Raw genomic sequence first — 14411 nt, 5'->3', positions numbered from 1 at the left:
CTCTCTCTTTTTCTCTCTCCCTCTAACTGAGGTAACCATGTACTTCTTCTACAGCAAGGTGCCTGTTTCTGTCCCTCTGTCATAATCTAACTTCTCATTATTTGGAACAAAGCCACCTCCTTTAATACCACCCCACCTCTCAAAGGATCTTTGTCTTGCAAGCTATTTAGTGACCTCACTGGTGCTGGTGCTAAGTAAAAAGCACTCAATCAACTCTGTAAAGGGGTTGGCATTGGGAAGGGGATCCAATCATAAAAGCTATACCAAAGCAAACCTTGCTGGTATTGGTGCTATGTAAAAAGCACCTAGTACACTCTGTAAAATGATTGGCATTAGGAAGGGCATCCAGCTGCAAAATGCCAAAGCAGATGGTGGGGGGTTGGTGCAGTCCTCAGGCTTGCCAGCTACCATCAAACTGTCCAGTCCATACCAACATGGAAGACAGCATTAAATGATGATGAACCCTATCAAATTTTTAATTACTTGTTGGCTATGTTAAATGCATGAATAAGTAAGTTAAGATGCTTTCCATGCTCCCTCCCATGTGTGTCTAATTGCCATTTATCGAATTATCTCCACAAATTATATTTCAAGTTGAGCACTTAAGAGGTTTAGCAGTATTTATTTGATTATATATAAGCTCATTTATTTTTGTAGATTCTTTCACTGATGCCTTTATATCCAGCCCCCTACATTACCAGCTGGTATCTATAGTTTGCATTCACAAGATACTGTTTTTCCACATGGAGGAGTGAAAGCAGAAATAAGCATGTTTGTTACAGATGGTAACTGATGAAGTACATATATATATATATATATATATATATATATATATATGAAATTCATTCTTTTGGAATTTTCAACAAGTTGGGCATTGTTCAATTTTTAATTAGACGTTGACCATTTTAAGTGAATAATACTTTGTTTATATAAATGCATATACATATATATGGATAGCAGCAGGACAAAGATAGGCCTTGTGGGACCCTTCTGTGTCTTGTTGCTCTATACACATATGTATGTATATGCAAATGTATACATAGACTTATGCACACTTTTGTGTGCTTGCATGCACATGTACATGAAAGCATGTGTGTATGTGAATGTAAATGCATGTATGTACATCCATGCATACCTACAACCATCCATCCATCCATCCATACATACATACATACATACAAACATACATACATACATACATACATACATACATACATACATACATACATACATACATACATACATACATACATACATACATACATACATACATGCATACATTCATGCATGTCTCCCTTGTCTGTAATTATAAAAACAATAAGTATCTAAAAATTGATGAGTGTGTTACATACATTGGTTCTGTGACTAAAGCCAGAATAGAAAAAGAGTACTTCTATAGACTCTGGAAAATATGGAACTCAAAGCTGTCTGCTGTTAACAAGACCATATCTCAATGTTTTTACAGTGCTAGTGCTAGTATTAACATTTGGGATATTGAACTGGACATTTAATGGGATCCTCAGTCTGGACATCAAAATTAAAAAGGTACTGACCACCAATGGCAACTTCCATATCAACAGTGATACTGATAGGATCTATGTGTGATGAAGTGATGGTAGTAGAGGCAGAAGGTCAGACCAGACAGCCTTTGAATGTTGCATTGCATCAGTCAAACAATATTTGCTGAACAGTAAAGAAGGAAATGAGTACATTCCATGAATACTCAGAAGTGAAAGCAACAACATCTTAGAGAGTTGAAGAAGAACTACTGAGCAGGTACTCTGAGAATACAACTGTCTCATGTGACCCAAAGGAGGCTGGACTGGCCTACCTAAGTGGAAGCTTGGGGGAAAAGCAGGCATCATACCAACAAAATGCAGTGCATGGGTACATACCCCATAAGCTAGAGAATAACAATAGTATTGACAAGAAAAGTAGCCTCTCCTGGACCTCTTAATTTTATGTATATGTTGGGTGTATTTGGTCTATACTTGTGGATGTATACTTAACTGGAAAGACTTATCTGTGCATTCTTTATACACAGGTATGCTATCCTCAACTCTACCTTGGTGTCTTTGTTATTAAAATACTCCAATTCTATTGGATCCTGAAAATAATTTCATATATACATACACACACACACACACACACACATATATATATATATATATGTATTTATGACTCAGGGTTTGAATCATAAAGTTGAATGGGAGAAGGCTAAATGCTAGAAAGCTGATTGCAAATGACTTGAAAATCAGATCACTGACAGCTAAAAGACGAAATACAGAGAATGTTGAAGTTTGAAATATTTTATGGAAAAATATTGTAACATATTTACTTTTTTGTCCTTCTGCTATACCAGAACAACTATTCTGGAGGAAAATTGGTCTTAAAAACCTATATCAACAGTTCTGAAATGGAATATATTCAAGAAGCATAGTATTTACATGCCTTTTTATATATATCTATAATACTATGTCAAAATAAAGGTAAGCTTGACATGGTGAGCATCTCCACTTATAGAAAAACATCATCATCGTCATCATTTTATTGTCCAATTTTCAAAGCTAGCAAGGATCAAATGGAATATATTGAGGCTTATTTTTTACAGTCAGATGCCCTCCTTGTCACCAATCATCATCTGTCTCCAAGAAAGATATTTCCATATGGTTAGATGTTATTTTGCATAATATTAAAAATGAATTGCACTGCCTGCTTGTATGACAGTGACACTCACAACTATCACATGATGTCAAAACAAGGAGACACAAACATACACACACTCACACACACATATATACACACACACACACTTGTATATATGCATATATACATAAGTATATGTTTGTTATTAGCACACCAAGTAGTATTAGTTCGAAATAGCAATATATATACATATATATATATATATATATGTATATATATATATATATATACATATATATGTATATATATATATATATATATATATACATATATACATATATATATATATATATATATATATATATATATATATATATATATATATACATATATACATATAAATATATATATATATATACATATACATATATATATATATATATATATATATATATATATATATATAATATATATATATATATACATATATACATATATATATATATATAATATATATATATACATATATATATATATATATATATATATATATATATATATATATATATTATATATATATATATATATATTATATATATATATTTATGACTCAGAGTTTGAATCATAAAGTTGAATGATTCTATATATACTAATACTAATTATAGCTGATATATATAGCGATACTAATTATAGCTGATATATTGTTGAAAATCTGATAAACTGCAGTATTTATCTCAACAAAGCATTTTTTATAGATGTATAGTGTTAAAAAAACACAGAAATATATCAGCAGCAGATATATATTTCAGTTTAACAGGTTTTCAACAACATATCTGCTTTAAGTATGGTTAACACATTGATCTATAAGTGTGTGATTGTATGTGTGTACATGTGTTTATGTTTTCTACAACACACACAAATGGAATGCAATAACACAATAACAGCCATGTAATGATCTACAATTGACGTGATATGATCAGCAACCTTCTTAGCAGAAGCTGTAGTTAGTACAAGCTGAAAAATATTCACATCGGTCATGGGCAACCCATAAGACTTTCTGAATGACATGCCTAATGAAATGAAATTTTTGAAGAAGTGGGTTGCATGAGACATGGTTCATTACCTGATGATAAATCATGTTTCATGTGACCCAGTTCTTGAAAAAGCTACCCATGCTTGATTTGTATCTTCTCAAATAATAATATTCATCCAAACTTTAACCTACCATAATGTAAATTCTTTAAACAGACTCAAATCTCTCTCACTTACCCTTCACAAACTAGTGCACATGACCAGATTCATAAGATCAATATAAGTTCCTCTGTGAAAGTCTCTTAGAAAGTTTCATATTACCTAAAGAGGTTTACCTTACCAACACATGTTCTATACAAATGTTTATACATTGTTATTAATCTCTTACAAGGTAATAATATTAGACCCTGTGAGTATCAACATATAATTTCTTTTTTCATTTGGACTAAAACAATACAACATTGGCACTGGTTCAGTATTACGTGTCAAAAGAGAAAGAGTAAGATTTTTATTGTAATGTGATATAATATTGATTCACTTTTATTCTTTTACTTTTAATTCTAATGTGATAACACTAAGATCATCTTCTTTCTATTATATTTGAAATAAATGAATAATCTATATCCTAATGTGAACAACATTACACATCGGCAACTTTCTGTCTTTACAGCCATGATAGTGGAGTGGTGTGTCAGTGTATGCCACCAAAGAAAAGACATACTCTCTCCAGAAAGAAGTATAAAGCAAGGAGGATTGTAGGAACTAAAGATCATCAAATGCATGCTCAGCACATCAAATGGAATCTCAAGACAGAAGTGAGATGAGACTTTCTCAAGATCAGCAAATGCATGCTGCAGCACGTCAGATGGAGTCTCAAGAGGGAAGAGAGATAAGACTTTCCCAAGATCAGCAAAGGCATGCTGTAGCACTTGATGCTGAATCATTAAAACGTTTTCATGATTAGACAGAGGTTCAATAGAACAGCTCTCAGAAACAGACTATGTACAAATTCGCTCTTCACAACTCCTGGAGCTGCTTTCATATATGATAAATCCCATTCTTATAAAAAGAATAATTTTGTTCAAATTGGTGTGCTACACTCAAATTGTCATTTCTGTAAAGCTTTAAAATTTCCAAATGAAACTAATGGCATGTGCTGCTCAGGCAGTAAGGTAAGATTGCCAGATCCTCCTCAACCTCTTACAGATCTTCTGAAAGGCATTTCCATCCAGTCAAAAGATTTTCTGAACAATATCAGACAATACAATACTGCATTTCAAATGACATCGTTTGGTGTATCTAAGGAGATAGTTGAACAGGGATTTACACCAATGTTCAAAGTTCAAAGGCAAGTTTATCACCTCATTGCTTCCCTTTTACTCAAAAATGAATGACCACAGTTCTTCCAAATTTACTTTATGAGTGATGTAGAACAACAAACCCAAAGGAGGTGTCAAAACTTCAGACAATGGGTCATGTTAGATGCAGTGCTGACAACCACAAAGCAGAGTATATCAACTAACAGCTTTGTGGTGCATTCAAATATCACATACCCCCATCCCCAATTTTCCATGACAGGTTAGGACCTAGAATACACCAACAGACACATGACATGTCACTTAGTTAAATTAGCGCACAAATATTTTGTTGTTAACACTGCACATTCCCATATCACCTGTTTCAACATAGCTGTAATATATATATATATATATATAAACTATGCCATTTTGACCCTGAGCAACACCAGGTATCTCTGTTAGTTTATTGCTAATTTTTGCATTTTCTATTCATTATTATATGTCCATATGTGTAATCAATAATTCCAACCACATTGATTTCATTATGACACAAACATCAAATCAATAGTGATATAAAAAAGCTTTATTGGACAGTTGCTTGTAGACTAGGATTGAGGAAACTCTGAGTGGCAACTTATTAAAAATCAGCTATGAATACATACATATGCACACAGATACATACATGCATATAAATATATAAGTATGTGCGAGTTTATGCATATGTTTCATATGTGTGCATGGCTGTAATCTTCATATTGAAAATAGTTTACAAAGGCATATAGTTGTAATACAATAATTAAATCAGGTCTTACATGGCTATAATCTTCATATTGAAAATAGTTTACTAAAGCATATAGTTGTAATACAATAATTAAATCAGGTCTTTACATCAGTTTTTCTTCACTAGCTTTCCAAAACTATAGTTTACCTGCTTGTCACATCCACAACCAGTTATTTAGCTATTATCAGTTCCCTCTTTAGTTTATATTTTAGTCATTTATCAATCAATGATGGCTTACTCAACTCCCTTTTAATCAATTCTTATCATTTCTCCATAACAACACCATTTTCTTCCATGAATAATAGCTGAATGCATTTTGTAAAAAAAAAAAGCCTGAAGCAAATACAAAATTTCCCTTAATCAGAAAGAAATGATCTCAGTTTAAACAATAAAAGATACCAGGAATTACCTCGACATTTGCAACTAAATAGTAGACCTGTGTTCATATGTATATGTGTATAAGCATATAATCAGATGCCTATCTATATGTGTGTGCACATGTGCATGTGTGTATTTACATATATATATGTATGTATGTATGTATGTATGTATATATATATATATATATATATATATATATATATATATACATATATATATATACATATATATATATAATATATATATATATATATAATATATATATATATAATATAATATAATATAATATAATATAATATAATATAATATAATATAAATAAAGTTAGATAAGGCCAGTTCATGGGATTACCCGGGGTTTCACGCCCATAAAGTACTTAGCTTTATGGTGTATTATTAGATCCCCAAAACTGTTGGCTTAAGGCCTCTCTAACAGTGAAAGGAACCTGTGGAAGAGGTAGACCCAGGAAGACATGGGACAAGGTGGTGAAGCATGACCTTTGAACACTGGGAATCACTGAGGCAATGACAAGAGACTGAGACCTTTGGAGATATGTTGTGATTGGAAAGACCTGGCAAGTAAAGTGAGATCGTAGCTGTGACCAATGCCAGTGTTGCACGACTGGCCCATTTAAAAGTACCCTTGAAGCATCGGGTGATATGATATGCTTGAGAAGACCTGTTGAGTCAAGTGAAATCGAAATCGTAGTTGTGGCCAGTGCCACCTGACTGGCACCTGTGCTGGTGGCACATAATAAGTACCATTTGAGTGTGGATCAATGCCTGTGCCTCCTGACTGGTTCCTGGCTGGTGACATGTAAAAAGCACCATCCAAACATGGTCAATGCCAGTGACCCTTGACTGGCTCTCATGCTGGTGGTACATAAAAAGCACCCACTACACTCTCGGATTGGTTGGTGTTAAGAAGGGCATCCAGCCATAGAAACATTGCCAGATCAGACTGGAGCCTGGTGCAGTCTTCTAGCTTGCCAAACCTCAGTCAAACCATCCCACCCATGCCAGCATGGAAAGCAGATGTTAAATGATGATGATGAGAAGGAGGAGGAGGAGGATGTATGTGTATATATATGTGTGTGTGTGTGCCTGTGTGTATGGGTATGTATATGTAGGTATATTTGTGTATATGTATATATATATATGTATGTGTCCGTGTGTGTATATATATATATATATGTATGTATATATGTGTATATGTATATGTGTGTGCATGTGTAATTATACACACACAGCTGGAAAGTTTCCCTTGAAACATTTAAATGATATATAGAGAGAAAAATATCTCTAAACACTCAAAATGCTTTGCTCTAATGGCTTAGTATTAAACAGAAAAAGAGATAAGCTTCCCAGTGGATATATCACTAGGATACCTTTCAGATGATCTGGACACTATTCCCAATGGATAGTTAAACTGAAACAATATAGAACAAATCTAGATAAAACTGTCTGCAGTAGATTTGAACTTATGATCTATGAGCAATTATTTGAATACCTTATCTGTTCAGCTATCTTACATCAACCTTAAAATACAGGGAATCTCCAAGCAGTTGTTGAGCCTGCCAGACATAACAGCCAAATCTTCCCTTAATTACACTCTACAATCCTTAAATAAGAAAAAGAGACATTGAATAATGTATGCTGAAGAAAAGCTGAGAATTTATTCCTTATGGAATTATTGTGTAAGAGGTGAATTAATCTACCAACATGTTTCCTTGACCCTTTAACTGTGAAATTAAATTTCATGGTTATTCCAGTAATGATGTTAAGTATCTGCCAAATAATAGATTTGGTATTTTCCTCAATAAACTTCACATGTGTCAACAACAACAAAAAATAAAAGTCTTAAACATGATATCCCTTAATAAAAGATAGATTGTTATTAGAAACTGCTTTCCAGATTTAATGGTAATGAAATTTTGAGTAGATATATCTGGTTTCGCAATAAAAGGTTAATGCTATTACCAATTGGATTCAGTATGACACTGTGTGACAACAAGGCTGTACTACTGAATTGCAAGTATAATTCATCCATTCAGCAGCTTTACAGATGCTACCCATTTCACTGTGAAAGTGAAGCTTTAGAAAATAACATTCTGTGTAGTCCAAGTCCAAAATATCATGCAGTGAAATCAAATGAAAAATCCTGCATTGTTGAAAAGCAAACTTCTTATTGATTTGGACACACACACACACATATATATATGTGAGACCGCGTGTGTATTGTTGGCGATTTTCTTTCTCCGTCTTCCCTTGGACCTTTCCTTTTTCTATGTTTCTGACGAAGATCTCTTCTCAAAACGTTAAATCTTCTTTCTTTCTTTCCTTTCCTGAGCATCCAATAACACTATACTTGTTCCACGTCCTCGCGTTGTTGTGTTTCCTCTTTGTTCATGTTTTGATTAACTATATATATATATATATATATATATATATATATATATATATATGTATGTATGTATAGTAAATCCAAAAAACAAGTTTGAAAAAACTACAACTTGGGTACATGTTACATGTAATGTATTAGCAGATGCTCAGGAATAGAAAGAAAGATGGTTTAACATTTCAAGCAGACACTCTTCTTTGGAAACAGAAGAAAGTCCAATAGAAGGGAAGATGGAGGAAGAAAATCGTCAATGATTCACATGTGGTTACATTTTGAAATGACCGGAAAAGAATGGGTGAAGGAAAAGTTCTTTCTAAGACAGGAGAGTGTAGGAGAAGGAGGTATGTGTGGGTATGTGCATGTACGCAGGTCTGTGTGTGTGCATAATAGCACGTGTGTGTGTGTGTATGTGCATCTAGTTGTATGCATATATACACATTTGTGTGTGTTTTTGCATATTTATATGTGTGTGTGGGTGTATATGTGTATATATACATATGTATGTATGTATATATATATATATATATATATCAGAGGTGACTCTAGGTCATCAGTATCTCTCAGGTTCATCATAGATTTCACATAAGGTACATGCCTGCTTGAAGAATTTCATGTTTTTCCACTTTATTTCTAGCCCCAAATGGCTTATTTTTTATATCTAGCACTATGTCTTTTTCCATTTCTAAGTTAAGGGTAAAAATAAAGCAACTCTGTGAAACACAACTGATCAATACACACAGCTGCACAGAATAACAACAATCAAATAATGACAGCGATCTGACTGTCGCCTGTACTCTTGATCAGAGATGCCTGTTAGTCTTTTACACCTACAAGGCTTGTTTGTATTAGCCCGAGTTGCTGTATAATTTTTTGTTCCTTTAAGAATATTATAGAACGGAAACATTTCATAGATTAAAATCTAAATCCTAATCTCTGTAGAAATTTATTGTTTCAAGAAAACATTAAATTTGAATTATTTTTAATTTTTATGATAACAACTCAGGCTGTAAACTTCTGAGCCTGAGTTAGGCATATGTGAACTATGTAAAGAGAATGTATGCTACAAATGTTATTTTTTGATATGAATGGAAATAAATGAACTGCAATCAAGCTCAATAAAAGGGGCCTGAGTTCTTGGGTGCAATTACATACTTGAAATCAGTATCAGTAGAAATTAAATCAGCTTGTAAATACACGTTCAGACAGACATTCAATTGCAAGGCCTACCTCACCCTCCTCTTCCTCTGGAACTGGTGCTTCTTCATCCTCTATGCTGGCAGACATTGTTAACTCCAACAAATCTTCATCTGTTGACCTCATCTTGTGTGATGACATCAAAACCTTCGCCACTAAGTAATTTTGCCAGTTTCACTGTTGACAGCCTTGTACTGAATATCTTCAGGTGAGAAGCCCTCATAGTCCTGGACACACTCTGGCCACACCTTCTTCCAGCATGCAATGAAGGTTTCTTTTTTCATGTCTTTAAGGGTAGCAGGGATGACTGACAGGTATGTTGTGATAGCGAAGTTATGCCAGTATTCTTTAAACTTGAAATTCTTGTCCAAATCCATTGCATCCACAAGATGTTGGAGATAGTTCCAAATGTAAAGTGCTTTGAAAGCATGGATCATAAGTTGGATGAAGGAGGTGGTGTTGGCAGGGAGGAACTCGACTTGAATTTCCTTGTGATTCAAATCCAAAGAGTGACCACCAGCATTATCCAAAACAAGCAACACCTTGGATTCCATGCAAAGATTTTGGAGGTATTCCTCAGCTTGAGGGATGAAGCATTGGTGGAACCAATTCAAAGTTAGACTTCTGGCAATCCAGGCTTTGAGGTTGTGCATCCAGTGAACAGGCAATTCATCTGCAATTGAATGAACAGGCAGCGGATTTTTATTCTTATTTTTGAAGGCCCTCAGGTTCACGGATTTGTAGATAAGTCCTGGTTTTCTTCATGAAGCCAGCAGTATTGCCACACATAATTAGCATCACTCTGTCCTTCTGTGCCTTTTAATCCTGGGGCTCTGGCTTCATCCTTCATGATGTACATTCTGGAAGGCATCTTCTTCCAGAACAAGCCAGTCTTGTCCATACTAAAAACCTGTTCTAGCTTGTATCCCTTGTCCTCAATAATCTACCTGAAAGTCTCGAGGTACTTCTTGGTGGCTTTTTTGTCAGTTGGTGCTGTCTCTCCATGCAGGGAAACACACCTTATTTTAAACCGTTTCTGGAAACAGTCAAACTATCCCTTGCTGGTTTGAAAATCTTTGGGCTCCGGTACTGTCAATGGTCTTGGTTGTGGTTTTTGGTGCCTTCTGCTCCATCTCCTCTGTTGAACTGCTGGTATAATTTTCATGCTTTCTTGTGGATGATGTTACCACTCAAAGGACTCTTTTTCTTCTTGCAGTCACTGATCCACAGTGCCAAGGCTGATTCCATCCTGACGAAGTACTTATTTCTCATTATCATTATCTTTTTGGCACTTTCACAGAAACTCACTGCTACAGTAGTCCTGATTACCACCTTGTTCTTCTTTATGTAGCGTATGATGCTTTCATTGACAACATAATAACAATGTACTGCTGCATAACTTTTACCTTCCTGGAACATGCCCAGCAGTTGTGCCTTCTCATGGAGCATCATAACTAGGTGTAGGATGTTTGGGCGTCATCTTAGGGCTTTAATAACATGCTGTGAAAAACACAGCACTCGAGAAAATGCTGGATGCAGTTTTTCCAAAAAAAAAAATACCTACAGAAAAATCTTCTTTGTGTCTAATATGCATATACCATGAATGGGAGATTGAGCAGAGATTAAAAATAATCATGGTTTTGAAAAATTTAGTTTGTATTACCACAAGATACAGTAATCTATACTATAATCATGAGAGAGAGAGGGACCTGCAAGTAACCTAATTTCAATGAGGCTATATTGGCTCACAACCTTAAAAATTATCCTGTTGAAATAAGCAATGTGTATGATGAAATGTAGCGATGATTTTAAAAAAAGTACTGGTAGTCACTATAATAATTAGCAAAGCTTTGATTGAAAGCAGGAATAAGAGATACAAGATACAGTGAACTTGTTTCTAAGAAAAATCAAGCCATGTGATGCACGGCTATTCTAATCAGAGGGACCTTCAGCTACGAAGGGATGTCCAGTAAACTGGCAGATACAGTATATTATTATTAATAATTTAGCCTCAAAAAGTGTGAAAAACTATATGTTGCCATGAAAAGTGCCATAAAAAATTGTGAACGATATTTACGATTCTGTGAATATGTGATGGTTTCTGCAAATAATCATTAGTTCTGTGAATAACCAGGACCACGAACGCTGAACGACGAATAAGCAGGAGTACACAGTATATAATTATATAGATATAATTATAATTAAGGGTACTGAGAAACAGTGCCTACATGCTAGAGATAGATGTCAAAAGTCTATAACAACCACTTCAAATTATGCTTCCTTAGTACAAGGCTGAAAGTGAGCAAATGAATAAAAGAGATTTAGTAAAATTGTTGAGGTTAATTCTAGATCATCTGATTTCTGGTTTAGTAATTCAAATGACTTTATCATCATCTGTAGAATATACCAGCAGTACATAAATATAAATATATATACATACCCATACAAATACATGCATATTACATACCCATACTAATATATACATGCCCATACAAATACATTCATATTACATTTTATTACATGCTGGTCACTGATAAGATCATTAAGTGATTTTATCCTTAATTATGTATACATACACACACACACACACACACACACACACACACACATACATACATATATTATAGGCGCAGGAGCGGCTGTGTGATAAGTAGCTTGCTTACCACATGGTTCTGGGTACAGTTCCACTGTGTGACACTTTGTGCAAGTGTCTTTGACTATAGCCTCAGGTTGACCAAAGCCTTGTGAGTGGATTTGGTAGACAGAAACTGAAAGAAGCCCATCATATGTGTGTGTGTGTGTGTGTGCGTGTGTATGTTTCTATGTCTGTGTTTGTCCTCCTAACATCACTTGACAACTTATGCTGGCATGTTTTACATCCCCGTAACTTAGCAGTTCAGCAAAAGAACCTGATAGAATAAGTACTAGGCTTACAAAGAATATGTCCTGGCATCGATTTACTCAACTAAAGGCGATGCTCCAGCATGGCCACAACCACATGACTGAAACAAGTAAAAGAATAAAAGAATATATATATATATATCATCAAATGCCAGTGGGGTAAGCTAGAGGTAGTTGATAGCTTCTGTTATCTAGGTGATCAAGTTAGTAGCGGAGATGGATGTTCTCAGAGAATAGGTGTGAGAATAAAAATAGGCTGGGTAAAGTTCAGAAAGCTCCTACATCTATTGGCAACAAAGGGTCTCTCTCTCAGAGTAAAAGACAGACTGTATGATGCCTGTGTGCATTATACAGCTATGTTACATGGCAGTGAAACATGGGTTGTGACTGGTGAGGACATGCATAGGCTTGTAAGAAATGAAGCTAGTATGATCCGCTGGATGTGTAATGTCAGTGTACATACATGACAGAGTGTAAGTGTTTAGAGGGGAAAAGTTGAGCATAAGAGGCATCAGATGTGTTGTGCAAGAGAGATGACTGCACTGGTATGGTCATGTGATGTGTATGGACAAGGAAAGCTCTATGGAGGGAACCTGTGGAAGAGGTAGACCCAGGAAGACATGGGATGAGATGGTGAAGCATTATCTTTGAATGTTGGGCCTCACAGAGGCAATGACTGGTGACCAAGACCCTAATGGCTGGTGGACTGTAACCACCAGCCATTAGGATCTGACGAGACACACACACATGCATATGCACATACACACACGCACACATACATATGCACAAATGGATGGATGCATGCATGTAGGTTTAAATGCACAAATTAATGAATATACACATATACATAAATGTGGAATTATCAATGTGTTAACCTAAGGTATGCTACCTAAGAGATCGTGTGTGTGTGTGTGTATTTACAAACACACACATGACTGACTTTTTTCAGTTTCCAACTCCCAAATCCACCCTGAAGGTTTTGGTTTGTTTAGGTTGATGATACCTGCAGAAAGTGTCATATGATGGGGCTAAACCTGAAAGCAAACTTCTTAACCACACAGCCATGCCTGCCAACTTGCTTTTAGTATGAAAAGCAGTTGTACTCATAATTACCCGAAACTCAAATAGTACATCAAATATTTTTACAAGCTCCATCTTGTTCTGTATACATTATACAGTGCGATATTGAAAATTTATACTGTTTTAAATTGGTAGTGCCAGAGTAAAGAATTATTCATTTCTATGAGGATGCTATGGAACAGATGGTAATATCAAGGATTCAGTGAATCATTCCACATCCTGTGAAGAATATCTTCCATGGTAGAATCTGGAAAAATTGGCAACAAAATTCTTTTTATTATTATTTTTGATTGTTGTTTTTTTTATAAACAAGAAACTGAAAATGCTTTCATGGCATCAGAATAGCTTTTCAAATGTGTGTGTATGTGTGTATACACACACACACACACACATATATATGTAAATATCTATCTATATATATATATTTAAACACACACAGCCACTCACACAAAATTGCATTTACTCTTATACCAATACTTATGTATACATATCTTTATATATAAAAGTGAAGTTGTGTGTCTGTCTCCTACGATTTAGATTCCTAACTACTCCCACATTTTGTGGTGCAGTTTAACCAAAACCGGGTATCTTATAGTCGTGATTCATATCGAGCCCTTCTGGGTATTAGCACGCGTCTACGATGAGTCTACGATTTTAAAACAAATTTACCATAATTTTTTTCCATTTTAATGCATTTTTC

This window comes from Octopus sinensis, linkage group LG3 (assembly GCF_006345805.1).
Source record: "Octopus sinensis linkage group LG3, ASM634580v1, whole genome shotgun sequence".
Taxonomy (NCBI): domain Eukaryota; kingdom Metazoa; phylum Mollusca; class Cephalopoda; order Octopoda; family Octopodidae; genus Octopus; species Octopus sinensis.
The sequence above is the reverse complement of the archived record's forward strand: the minus strand, read 5'-3'. Positions refer to the sequence as shown.